Source organism: Oxyura jamaicensis, chromosome Z (assembly GCF_011077185.1).
Source record: "Oxyura jamaicensis isolate SHBP4307 breed ruddy duck chromosome Z, BPBGC_Ojam_1.0, whole genome shotgun sequence".
Lineage (NCBI taxonomy): Eukaryota > Metazoa > Chordata > Aves > Anseriformes > Anatidae > Oxyura > Oxyura jamaicensis.
In genome coordinates this window covers 36834612-36848798 of record NC_048926.1, presented here as the reverse complement: position 1 = coordinate 36848798, position 14187 = coordinate 36834612, and the positions used below count along the sequence as shown (strand labels likewise).

At 40.3% G+C, this 14187-nt stretch overlaps 1 protein-coding gene across 4 annotated transcripts in view; it reads left to right on the top strand.

Moving 5' to 3' along the window:
• MLLT3 (MLLT3 super elongation complex subunit) overlaps positions 1–14187 on the top strand; it is a 136724-nt gene that overhangs the window by 38943 nt on the left and 83594 nt on the right. The gene's annotated exons all lie outside the window — the stretch shown is intronic.

Sequence of the window (14187 nt, the reverse complement as noted above, 5' to 3'; positions counted from 1 at the left end):
CCCCCCCCCCCCCCCCCCCATGCATCACCACTAGAGCTCTGTGACCTCAGAGTTAGGTCATCTGCCCATCACAGACCTTGCACGATCACTTCTGTACCACATGGTGCTTCTGTGTTTTAACCAACGTCTTGAGTATGGGAAGATATGGCCATACCTGTAAATCACATCTGTGAGGATGGACTTCTGCTCATACTCTTAATTACATTTTTTGTGTATGGCATGTTTAGTTCTGAAGGTACTTTGTGGTGGGTGTTCCTCTTCTCCTCCATAGTCCTTCCTATAGGAAACCTGCTCACTTCTGACAATTAACCTTCTAAAGCCAAAACAAAGCAAAAAATGTAATCAAACTCTTACGAACATTAAGGAAGAAAACTCTCCACATTTTTGATCTTCAATACTTCAGGGAATTTGAATTCAAGGAAACCACAGAACAGACCTTGCAAGGGAATCCCCTTCTAAAGAAGGTTAGTATTTTTGTTTAAAAGAAGGAATCATTCAAGCATTTCAGTTAAAAATTTGTGGGGAAAAATTGTGGGAAGGTTTGGTGTCATGGAGAAATACCAGCTTTGCTGAACCTGTAACACACTACTGCTTTGGTCATCATTTTCTAATGTCTTTGGATTATGGACTTCTGAGAGAATGGATGTATCAAATGCCAGAATGACATCAGTCTTTGGAGAGCTGATGGCTTTGGAATGGCAAAATGACCGAATTACTCCAAGTCATTTTGCCATTCTTTCTTTCCTGCTCACCCTACACCCAGTGTGAAAACATGCTGCTCAGTAGTAGAAATGAGGTTCAGGGAGAAATAGAAGTAATCTCAAGTCAAAGAAAAGAACTATCACTGTAAAGCATTTTTTCATCAGTATGACTTCGGTGTTTTCTGAGACAGTTTTCTTTGCCTTTCCCCTTCAAATTTAATCTACTTTTTTTCCAGTTCTTGTGATTGAATATCAACTGAAGTATCTCCAACACATAGCGTAGTTCTATATAAAAGTATAACCAGCAGAGTTCTCTAATTTTCTGTTATATGATTTTCCTAAAATAAGAAATATATTAAGAATGCAGCTTTGAAAGCTCTTGTTACAGATACTCTTTAGGTTAAAATAATGCCAGTGATGTGTGTACACCTCTTAAGAGATTGCTGTGGGTGTGCAAATTTGTCCTTAATTTTAGTGATTGCCCTTTAACTGTAAATGACCCTTTTAATACGCAGTTTTGTGTCAAAAATCCTCTTAAAACACTTTATATTCTGTCCAGCAGGTTTGTGACCATAGAACTTCACTCCCACTTGGGATCACCGTGTCTTGTGGACAGGTGGATGACCTGGGTGGTGGTGAGCAGGGTGGTGAGTCAGGGTGAGGGGCAAGTGAGTAGCTAACTCAAAGGCTGAAGGCTGCTTGCTGTATAAAATCCCGTGCGTGGAAAGAGGAGCGAGGTCATAAGTTTCTATAGTAATTTATATGCTGTGTTTTTTCTCCTTTGAGTCAGAAACATGACTTACTAGAGAATAACTAGCTGTCTGTCTCGTGCACTGGTCTGGTTAGAAACATTCTCATGTGCTGGCACATTCAAAATACAAGGCCAGCACATTTTCCCAGCTAGCTTTTCTAAGTGGCTGTGGACAAGCTTTTCAGAAAGCAGTTTTGGAAGGTAGCAATTACACTGCAATAACAAAGGCCCATAAAGCAGTAATAAAGGCCTTCGGGGGATTTAGAATAACAATTTGACATGGTGAAAAGCCTTATTGTTGCTTCAAGAAGACTGAAAATCCTCCAAAAATGTACCAACACTGATTTACAGAGAGAGAGGAAGAGAGAGAAGTATGTGTTTGTAGTGACCTTGGGACTGAACGCTTGCTTTTGGGATTTGACAGGAATGGTTTGCAGACCAGAGAAATAAAAAGCATGTGTAGTAAGTATACAGTTACATTTGGCTGGAATGAAAGCTGAACTTGAGCTCTTATTTTAAGGTTCTGTGCACTTTTTAGACTACAAAAATTGTTTCTGTCATTTGCTTTCCAAAGTTGTTCTCTTCAGTTGTAACAGTGTTCTTAAGCACCTGAAAATACCTTTGGAAGTAAGAGAACAGCCAGACATATACCATGTTATAACTCTCTTGGTATCCTTGGATTGTTTTTTTTTTTGTTAGCTTGTTTCAAGCCCAGATTCTTTATAAGACTGTGCTAGTAAGCCTTTCCTGACAGATTGTATTCCCGAGAAAGGAAATAATGAGAGGCGGGGAATGGGTATGTAGTATGCGTTGAGGAAGGGTGTTTTTCAGTGTACTTGTTTACTGGTTTATGTGGACTTGCAGCAAGGGAGAACCTAGAAGAAAGCAGCAGTGCAGTAGCCACGTGCTGGGACATTTCAACACCCAGTGTCCAGTGTATGTGCTCAGTTGAACAGGGAATCAGGGTTCTTCAGACTTGTTGCTTATTCAGTACATGACTCTGAATAAGTTAACTCATTTTCGTTCCATTCTTTCTTTCCTAAAGCTGATACAGCTTTACGTGCTAGCAGATCAAACTCTCCTTCCCTTCTTCCTTCTCCCCCTACCTCCCTACCACTCGTAGTTCTGACTGGTCACAACTGAAGATGTATCTTTCCTACTCTCTGAGGTGTCAGGCTTAGTCGTGAATATCTATCTCTTCCTTCTCAGTTTGCTGGCATTTGAGTGCTCAAGTTATGTTCCTGACTTCTCCACCAAAGAGAGGTGGTGATTACAGGTTATGGGAGCCTTTCTGCATACTCCCCGTACCAAAAAAGTATTGGTGGTTCCTGTTCACCTCATCCCTAAAAGCAGCCGTGGATAGTTCTGGGTGGAAAGTTGCTAGGAAATGTTACAAAAGAAGTGAGCAAAGAACTGTGTGCTAGCATGGACAGTGAGGAGACAGTTCACAGCCTATTTAAGATGGAACTTGATAAGTTAGGGAGAGGGTTTGGTTGTGTCCTATGTTTCCCAGCAAACTCCAGACCATAGGTTGGATTGTTTATCTGTGTTGTTCCCAAATCGAAGCTTTTGCTGTGTCTGTGATGTAGTCAGATCTTAGAGCTGGGAAAGACTATTGGAAAACTTGCCTTTTACTCAGAAGTGACGATCATGTGGAATTGTTTGATCACCTTTTGTTAGATGCTGTAGATAGGGCAATATTTATATTAAGGTGTGAAAGCAGTTTCTGTTATGGCTATTAAAGACAAAAGTTAATGGTAGATTATAGAAGACCCCGTGTCCCTGGTTTACCTTTTGATTTTTATTTGGGTGTTGGTTCTGCCTTCTGGCAGAAAATCCCTACTGTTAGAACATTTTATTTATTAAATGTGATGCTGAGGTAGCTGCAGTCATGAAAATATATACAAATATCAAACGGGAAAAAAAACGATGAATTATGCCTTTTTTTAGGTACCTTCAGATTTCTGCCAAACATAATAACAGAATATCTCATAGGATGCTGTGAAGTGGGAACTATTATGCAGTCGTTTATAAATATGATCGGTAGGAAAAACTTGTAAATGAAGCCTCATGCCAGTAAGATGCAGAAACAATAAAGAGCTCTGAATGAATTCAAGTTGCTAAAAAGAAGGAAGAGACCAATTAAATTACCTTCACTAATTACTATAGTACTGAGTACATACACTCGTGCAGCGTTCTGACTGACTGCCAGGTACCTGATCTTTTGCCTGAGGGTGTCCAGCTTTCCTAGAGATTGTCACTGATTGCTTGGGTCATGGGGGGGAGGGAGAGAGTGCGTGTGTGTGTTCTGTCTTGTCCACAGCATAAACAATCACCAGGAGATCTGTGTTAAACTCTTGTAGTGCTGTCATTCAGTTCTGTTTTACAGTCACTGCAAGAAATTGCTAATGCAGTGCTAAGACTGCATAATTACATTTACTAGTGTCTTGTGGTTGTAACTGGGAGCCAAGAGAAGCATTAACTCTAGCTTGTACATCTTTTCTGACAGAAAATAGATTGCAAAACAAATAGTAAAATATTAACTAGAAAAATTAAGAATAGAAAATACCGCACAGATGCAAGACCAGCAGATTAGCAACTCTTCCTCCTGCCTGCATGCAGTCAGTTGTGCAAATGAGCAAATTGGAAGTGCTGTTAACATAGTTCTGCATTTTGTTGTTGTTACAGAAGCTCATTTGAACTGAGCTTGTTATAGAGCTTTCAGGCCATAATTTCCTATTTTTTCTTCAATTTAATTGTGTTTCTCTTCTGTGTAATGAGATTTTCTTCCTTATTTGGAGACCTTGTGGGTAGAAACTATAGTGCCTATCAAACTTGTTTGGACCAAATGCATTGTAAAGGAACAGTGCTTCACTGAGCACCAGTGATTTTCAGAGATGTGTGCTGAAGTTCTTCAAGGCCAGGTTGGATGGGGCTTTGAGCAACCTGATTTGCCGGGTGGCCCATGGCAGGGGGTAGGAACTAGATGATCTTTAAGGTCCCTTCTAGCCCAAACCATTAAATGATTCTGTGATGTTGTGAAGGTGAGTGAGAAAAAAATTCTGGGCTTATGAAAGCTATGTGATATGTGACTTTAAATTTGACCAGCAGTTACTGATCGTGGCAGTTATAATTATAAAACAGCTTGGAGCAGAATTACAACCATGCTGGCTTAAGTTTCACATCACTGGAGACTACGCATGTGAATTTCTTTGGAGCTTGTTGAATTAAGACCTGTTTTTTGTTGATGGTTTTGTGTTTGTGTTGCTGTTTTCTTTTTTAAGAGGGCCTTGGATAACATGTTCCTTATGGGGTTTCCACAGGCTGTCAGTGCACAAACAATATGGCTAGACATCAGGCTGATTTTAATTTCTTACCATCACTGTAGTCTTTGAAAAAAGACTTTTGATTTGGTAGCCAATTACCATCAATACTACTGTGTGTGCGTGGTGCTCTGTTACTGATTTGGTGGCACCATTCTGCCTTGGAAGAGCTTCAGAACTGTTAGAGCATCCAGTGGGCAGGATCTGTAGGTAATGGCTCCCTGAATCAACTCATGCTGTGCGTGAAGAGCATCTTACATTTTGGTAAAATGTGTTGAGTGGCCATCCCTTGTATCAGTAACTGGTTCCTGTATTGTTGAGATGCTTCCATGTTGTCACTGAATTCTTTTCACATTCTGCAAGTTACACTAGCACTGTCATGAAAGAATATCAAACTTAGTATCCATTTGCTACTCCAGCATAAATGTGTTAGTCAAGTGCTGAGCATTTAAGATGCATGGTGGAGAGAACGTGTACTTCCACAGACGTGACGACGTACATTCCCATGTGGGCAGACACCCTCCCCTGTGCAGGCAGTAGCATGTACAAACATGTCTGTAAAAAGAAGTGTTGCAGGAGGTATTTCAACATCAGTTTTACTTTGAAGCTTAAGATGAGATAGTGAAAGTCTGGGGTACTTGTGATAGCATGTGGGAGAAGAAGGGATAAGAATCATGTTTTTTTCAAGTGAGCTAGCAGAGAACTCACAACACTAGTGCTTGTGGCCCCTTAAATGAATGGAAAGCAATGAAAGACTGGGAAAGTCGAGAAGAAATTGCCTCCTTTTTTCCTTTTACCAAGGTGTTGTTCCAGCCTGGAACTGAGGGGAAGAACGCGTCATATATCTTGTCCTTACTGCGTTTTGCATCAGTTGTTTGATCCTTCTGGCAGTGTTGATGTCTTGATTGAAAACTGGATAACTTTTGAAAGCCTGTTATAATCACCCAAAGAAAGAAAAGAAATCCTGGCTGTTAGATGAGGCAGTGTGTGGTACTTTAGTAAGGAAGATGCTGTTTGGTTTGTGACTTTGCTTTGCTTCTCAGATCATTACTCAGTTTCGCTGTTTTCAGCACTTCATATTAAAGGCTGTAAAAGGCAGTTGCAGTGACCCTCTCACTATTGTTCATGTTGGGTGCAATATGTGGATATTGATGGCAAACTCTCACTTGTTGCAGCTACCCTTGTGACATGATTGCTTTGTCAATACACATTAACTCCCTCAAAGTATCAAACAGTGAAAATAATACCCCTGCAGGCTAGGAATTGTTTTGAATAGCAAGAGAGGTCAGTTGGTCTTGTGTACGAGTGAGTATTCCCTTTCATAAAAGTAAAGAAGACTAACAGAAAATAATTAGCTGATACTTTAACTTCAATTTGATCTTATTAGCTTTCTCCTTGCAGATTCTGCTTCCCAAAATGTTTTTCCTTCCACATCTGTTTACCATATGTTGCTAAGAACCAATGCTGAGGAAAGTTGAGTCAGGAGGACGTTACCCTGTACACAGGCAGTTCACCCCGGTAAAGAGTAACCATGTAAAAATCCAGTTTCTGTCTTGAAGCCCTTGAGGTGCTGTCAGTGACTGCCATACAGTACTGTAGCTTCTTTAATTTTAGTGGATTTGATTGCAGCAAGCTTTTGCTTGCTTGTCTTCTAATGAAGTGTTTAATAGCAAAGGGTATAATTGAAATATCTAATAACATTGCTTAGGATTCTGGCTTCCTCTTTAAGACTCATATCAAAAGACTGAAAGTCTCCTTACTTTTAGAAAAACATGCTTTACCAATTAAGAGTATTTGAGCAAATGGCTTTTTAGGAAAACAATTTACTAGTGTAAGACTTGCAAATAAGATTTGCCTAGGAACAAAATTGTCAATATTTAATACACTGTTCAAATAAATCAGGTAGTAAATCTGTTTAGGAATTCCTAGTGCTGTTACATTCCAAATAAATGGAAATGTGACTCAATTATTTCACTGTGTGTAATGTAGTATGTATAAACATACTTTACTGCAATATCTATATTGACTATGACCTCATTCAGTTGCTTCTAATTATCTTGTGATAATTGCAGGTCTTGTGCTATGTCTTAAATACATGTTGGATTTGCAGCATTCTACAGCATAAAATTTAATGATTCCTTGTCTTTCATCCATTGCTTTAGTAACAAAGCCAATTATATGTGCTGTTCAGAAAACTACTACTTTAATCACAAAATGTTTATAGTTTGATTTCAGATGTGGGATAGTTTTAAAAACAAACAAACAAAACAACACAGGGGAAAAAAAATCTTAGTAGAAAAACAGGTATGTTATCTCTTAGCTGAGCCTGGTTCAGGTCTGACTCCAAAGTCTAGCAAAATACAAGTCTTCTGTGTGTAGAGCTGTATCTTGAACAGTAGTCAGCAGCTATTACATCTGTTTTCAATTCTGATACTGATTTGATGGATGACTTTGAACAAGGTGTTGTTCCCCCCTCCTCCCCCAAATCCTCTGTAAGTTGTTGCCAGTAGTACTAATGATGAATTCCTTGATTAAATACTTGAAGGTAAACAGTTACGACTATACTTGCCTTAAGCTTTTTTAGTATTGTCTCTCATTTCTTACTCAGTTGAACAAAAATATGATGGGATTCCACACTAACATGATGCTTACATTGAAACTCTGCTCCTGTATGTTTGTTTTAATTGGAGGACCTTTTATCTTTGTAAAACGAAAAACATCCCTTTCCATCAATCAGTAAGACAATTATGTTGTTTTTAGATGGGTTGAAGGACTGTGGGTGCTGTTTTGTGCCTAGTGTGCAAAAAAGAAACAACCCCCACAAAATAGAATTTCTCAAAATAGAGGACTAATTGTTAAAGCAATAAAAGTTTGGTAATCAATATAAAAGAAAATAGCAGGGAGTGGACTATGCATACCTGAAGGAATTAGAAGGTGCTGCAAGTTGGCTTAGAATCATAGAGTGGTTTGGGTTGGAAGGGACCTTAAAGACCACCTAAATCCAACATCCCTGCCATGGACAGGGATACCTTCCACCAGATTAGGTTGCTCAAAGCCCTATCCAGCCTGGCCTTGAAAACCTCCAGGGATGGGGCATCCACAGCTTCCCTGGGCAGCCTGTGCCAGGGCCTCACCACCCCTCTGAGTGAAGGTTCCTCCTGACATCCTTAAATCAACAGAAGGGATGTTTAAATTAGATAAGTTCACACTTGTCCTATCACTGCTGTCCAAGTAAAAGTTGTTCTCTGTCTTCTTTTTAAAAGCCCTCTCTGTGGTGAGGTCTCCCTGGAGTCTTCTCCAGGCTGAACATCCCCAGCTCTCTCAGCTTCTTTTCACAGGAGAGGTGCTCCAGCCCTCTGATCCGCATCTCCCCTCCTGTGGACCCACTTGACAGGTCCACATCTTTCTTGTGCTTGGTGTCCCACAGCCAGATGCAGCATTCCAGGTGCAACCTCTTGGCAAGGGCAGAGCAGAGGGGCACAATCCCCTCCCTCCACCTGCTGCCCACCCCTCTTGATGTAGTCCAGGATGCAGTTGGCCTCCTGGGCTGCAAGCACACACTGTTGGCTTATGTTGAGCCTTTCATCCACCTGAACCCCCAAGTCCTTCTCTGCAGGGCTTCTCTCAGTGAGTTTGTCTCCCAGCCTGTACTCATGTCTGGGATTGCCCTGACCCAGGTGCAGCACCTTGCACTTGGCCTTGTTGAACCTCATGTAGTTCACATGGGCCCACTTCTCCAGCCTGTCCAGGTCCCTTTGGATGGCTTCCCTTCCTTCTGTTGTATTGACTGCACCACTCAGCTTAGTGTTATCTGCAGACTTGCTGAGATGCACATCATCTATGTCACTGATAAAGGCATTAAACAGCACTGGTCCCAAGACAGACCCCTGAGGGACACCATTCATCACTGGCCTCTATCTGGGCATAGAGCCATTGATCACCACTCTCTTTCAAGCCAATTCCTTATCTGCTAAATAGTCTACCCTTCAAATCCTTCTTTCCACTTCAGAGTTCAGGCTGGAATGTGGTACCATGTCAAAGACCTTGCAGAAGTCCAAATAGATGGCATTGGTTGGTCTTCCCTTGTCAACTGATGCAATTGCTCCATCATAGAAGGCCACCAGGTTGGTCAGGCATGATTTGCCCTTGGTGAAGCCATCCTGGCTGTCTCAGATCACCTCTTTGTGTCTTGCATGTGCCTTGATATTGCTTCCAGGAGGACCTGTTCCGTGATCTTGTCAGGCACAGAGTTGAGGCTCACTGCTCTGTAGTTCCCCTGATTTTCCTTTCAACCATGTTAAAAAAACAGGAGTGATGTTTCCCTTTTTCTAGTCATGAGTGACTTCATCTGACTGCCGGGACTTTTGAAATATGATGGAGAGAGGCTTGGCAACTACATCAGCCAGTTCCCTCAGGACCCTGGGATGCATGTCATCAGGCCCCATGGACTTGTACCTGTTCAGTTTCATCAGGTGGTCTCAAACCTGCTCTTTGTTTACAGTGGGAGGGAGCTCTTGCACTCTAAGAGAAGAGTCTTTAAGAGTTGCCATCTTTGCTCAGCTCCTTTGTCCTTGAGGACAGTGTTCCTGGGGATCTCATCTGCAAGATCTCTGAACAACTGGAATTCTGCCTTTTGGAAGTTCAGGGTCCTGACTTTGCTCTTCACCAGGTGCATACTCCTTGAGATCACAAACTCAGCCAGGGCATGGTCACTGCAGCCCAGACTGCCTCTGATCTTCACCTCTGAGTTCATCTGCACTGATGAACACGAGGTCCAGTAATACTTCCGTTTGGTGTGTCTAATACCTGGACGAGGAATTTGTCCTCAGCGTACTCCAGGAGTCTCCTGAATTGCTTGCTGCCCGCACTGTAGCTTTTCCAGCAGACAGCTGGGTGTTTTAAGTCACTCCTTAGGATGAGAGTGTGTGGGTGCAATGCTTTTTGTAGCCAAAACAAGACCTCATCAGCAAGCTTCCCTTGGCTTGCTGGTGGCCTGTAGCAGACCCTGACCACACGGTGTCCTTTATTCATCTTGTCCTTAACTTCTACCCACAAGTTCTCAACCTGTCTGTGTCTGTTTCTCAGAGGCAGCTCTTTGCAGTCTATCCATTTCTTAACGTAGAGGGTAACAGCCCTCCCCATTGTTCCCTGCCTCTCTCTCCTGAACAGCTTGTAGACTTATAACTAGACCTCCGCATTGTTATTGACAGGATGAAAATCAAGTGAAAGCTAATGTTCATTTGCAGCTTCAGTTTTTTTTTTTTCCCCTAAATTTCTCATTCACAAGGGTGGGATTTCATGCAACTGCAAACCTTCTTACGTTTATTTTTTCAAGGTGTCTTTTTTTTTTTTTTTACTTCCTGGTGTCTTTTAGATGACAGTTAAACTATACTATAGAGTTCTAGGGCTGATTTTTGTTGCTGGGTTTTTCTACCATCTTTCCATACTTTTCTCCCCAGAATTAAGATGCTCAGTACGTGCACCAGCCGTAGATCCGTAGATCTGACTTTCTGAATTGGTGTTACATAAACATGTAAAGGAAGAGTTCCATTGCTTAACTTTGGCACTAATTCTGGTGGTGTAGCTCTAGAATGAAGTACATAGAGAGGATTAAGCTTTCTTAGAAAAGAATTCAGAAAAAGAAGGTAACTTGCCTGTCTTTGTTTTATTTCAGAGATGCCTGCATTAGATAATGTGTTTATGGTATTTCACTAAGTGCTGGTCCTCAGTGCAAAGAACTTAGTTTTCATAAGCCACAGATACAAGTTTGATATATTCTGAGAAACTCAAGGAGAGAAAGACGCTATAGTGTGCTTAGGATGAAATAAGACAGTGATTACTCTGAACTCAGTGGTATATCTGCAGGTAAGGAGAAATGATGTTGTATGTGGTATGTAGAAGATAATAGAGTGCAGAAAATGCCAACATGGAAAGTCCTGAACCTGCACAGAGAACTGCTTGTAGTTTGACTATGACCAAACCCACAAAAGCATGCATTTGAGGTACTGTAATGTTCTTAAGTGTTTAGGCTGTTGTAAGCTCATAATTCTGTGTTGAGGAAAACAAAATACATAGAGCACAGTAGAACAGCCTATTTTCACCAGGGGAGAAAATAAATTTAATCAAGTTTCCCAAAAGGATTTTATTGATCTCTTCCAAATAATATTTCCTATGTAGCTACGAAAAAGCTTAGTTATCCAGTTATAAAAAAACTTGAATTAGAAGTGTTCTTTCTATAGTTAGTGATGTTACTGCTGAGGGGATGAAAAAAAAAACCCTTTGAAGATTAGGGAGACTGTGGTCTGGGACTCGCACAAAAACAGCAGTACAAGACATAAGCCAGTGACTGAAAATTTCACTTGGAGGATATCTGAGTAGCAAAAATAACCAGTGCCCACATACCTTTCTACAGAAGCATATTTTTAGTAGTGGCCCAACTTCAAGGTCCAAGGGGGTAAATGTTTTCTTCAGTTTTCTTAATTTACTGCAACAGCCAACTCAGCTGAGGGAAAAGGTGTAAGTGAAGGAAACTTCCACAAGTGGAATAAGATACTAGTCTCTGGGAATTTCATCGTGGTGCAAATTGGGGCTCCTGTGGGAAAACTATTCTATATAATGTGAAGGGGAAAACAACATAATTTGCAAGGTGATCAGAATACAAAATATGAAAGTTTCATCTGAACTTGACAAGAGAGATAGAAGCACTGAAGATGTTAGATTTTTCTGTGTTCTGTGAAAATTAGTGCCTTGGGAAGGGGAGGACAGACCCCACCAACCAGTGCCACCAGCAATGGACAGGCAAGACAAATTGATACCAGTATTTTCCACTGGGCTTTCTTCCTGACACACAAGCCTGGGTGCACAATAGCACATGCTAACTCCTGCTCACAAATGTGGGATGCTGGTATCTAAATGCAGTAGAGTTGCTTGAGTGTGGATAAACTCTAGATTGGATGAATTTAAAAAAAAAAAAAAAAACACTTTACTAGATCAATTTAAAATGGTATCAGATTCCCAGTCATAACTCGAATCTGAATTATCTCTGTGTAGTTTGGTAGCTGTTGAACTGGCTGGCTCCACTGGTTTTTCTTCTGTAGAGTTCTCAGTGAAAATGTGCTGAAAAAATCTTTGTGCCTGCCACATTTGAGCAAATCACATTAAATTAATGACCTGTCCTAGGTCAAAGCGTTGAAGTTAAAATAAAAAACAAGTGTCTTAAGAAATCAGAACTAAGCATCTCCTATCTCTTTCAGTTATTAAATGAATTGTTTCCTAAGGATAGGAGTATTAACAAAGCTTGTACAATACATTCCCAAAGATTGATGTTTTCAGTTACTTCCTCTGCTTTAGGAGAGAACCAGAATCAAGTTTAGTCTGTGTCCCCTGAACTACCGGCCACAAGCTGATGGAACAAGAAAGTGGAAAACTATCTATGAATAAAAATGATTATTTCAAGGATTTTGGGAACCCTGGAAGAGGAGGAGAGAGCGAGAGAGGGGAGGAAAAAAAAAAAAAAGCAAAGGTTAGCCTCAGATGGCCATCTTAATGAAGGTTTAAGTGTTCTTGATGAATTGAACAGATTGTTTTGGCATCCTGACATCACATTTCCTACACAATTGTGTATGTTTTCAAAGCATAAAATGGATTGGTGGCTGTGAAGTGTTCAGTGTGGTAAGGTGAAGATGATCTGAATGCCTAGAAGGGTAGTAGCTGTATTTCTTAGAGAGTTCCTGCAGTAAAGTATAGCTAGCAGGAGTAGAAGAACAAACTGTTGTGCAGCCTTCTGGGAGGGAAGTTGGAGAGAAGAGAGCAGAAAATGTTCAGTATGGGTCAATATGCAAGTGTAAGGCTTTTTTTTCCCCCCTCTATCTTCATGGAAATGATCCACTTAATTAACTGTGGTAATACCATACCCCAAAATCTCTGCCAAATGCTTAGACCACTTGCAGACAAAGATGGGAGGTTTGGTGGAAACCTCTGTATCCTGTAAAAGCGTATATACGGTAAGGATAGAAAGGTGAAATTTGCATATTTCAGTAGTTATGTTTTCATTAGCATATCAAAAGAGGTCTATCACTTGAATTTAGCAAGCACATGTAATTTGTACAAATGAGGAATGGGCTTGAATATAAGAGCTTTTATAAGCTGTGTTGTATAGGTTTGCAGGGGAAGGGAAGTGAATATGTTAAATACAGAAATATATTAGGCTTGGGGTGTTGTTCAACAGAAATATCAAGAGGTTTTGTGTTGAATAGCACCCTATAGATAAAAGAAAACCTCACAAGTATTAAAGCAATTTCAGTTACCCAGGATAATTACGTTACACTGTAGAAAAGCAGGTGTATAATTAACTGTAAGAGACAGTCATCCAATTTACCGGATTCATATGGAGATTGCGTTGACTTTTAATGTTCATAAGTAGGTTATGGTACTAACTGATAGGTACTTAAAATGGAATTACAGTTTCAAATTGTGCCCTTTTAGAATTTATATGATATGCTTCTCCCTACATTGATTTTTATTTGTTATTACCATGCTCAGTATAAGAAGTTATGTGAAGTCACCTGGTTTTCTTCATAATACTCAATTGGATCTTAACCTAATTTTCTTTTATCAAGATTTTTTTCCAGTAGGCCACCTGCCTTACATCCATTAATAAATGCAGTGACTAGCACTTATGTGTTGAAAGTAGCTAATTAAGAATCACAATATATCTGCCTTTGTAATTAAAAGAAAATGATTTTTGTCCAGTTTGAGTGTTCTGTATTTGTCACTTCACAGAAGCTTTTTCTGTAGTACATGATGCTTACCTATATGCTTCTTCTCCAGCTCTCCCTGATGGTTATGAAGCCTTCAAGTAGGAGTAGGTAGTGTCATCATGATACTGTGTTCAAGTTTTGGGCTTCTTTAACTGACGTTGCCATGTACATTCTGTGTTACTGGGCAGTGCATTTTCTGTGTGCACTTCATTTCTCCAGCTGTACAGTGGACATCTCTGCTGGCCTTCATTGTTTTATCTCGTGTCTGAAATCGTAAGCTTACTCTATGTGTGAGAAAGCTTAAGAGTGTGTGATACAATTGTTCCTGAAAGAAAAATTGGATCAGATAGGGTCTATCTCTTTGTTCTTTGGTCTTGACTAAAGCAAGTATTTCCTTCAAGGAAAAGATGCTGTTAATTTCTCAGTTCTCCAAGTCTACCCTGGAGCAAAAGGTTTCATCATTTGTGCCATCCTAGTAGGAATGTAAACAGCTGAGGGAGAATCAAGATGTTCATTTTCTACTCCTGTGTGGACCACAATACATTTTACCATGATGCCATTTGTGTACACATGTAAATATTCTCCATAAAATAACTACAATACATTTTGGAGGGTTGTAGTGAGCTCTAAAAATAGAATTTTGGCTATGTATT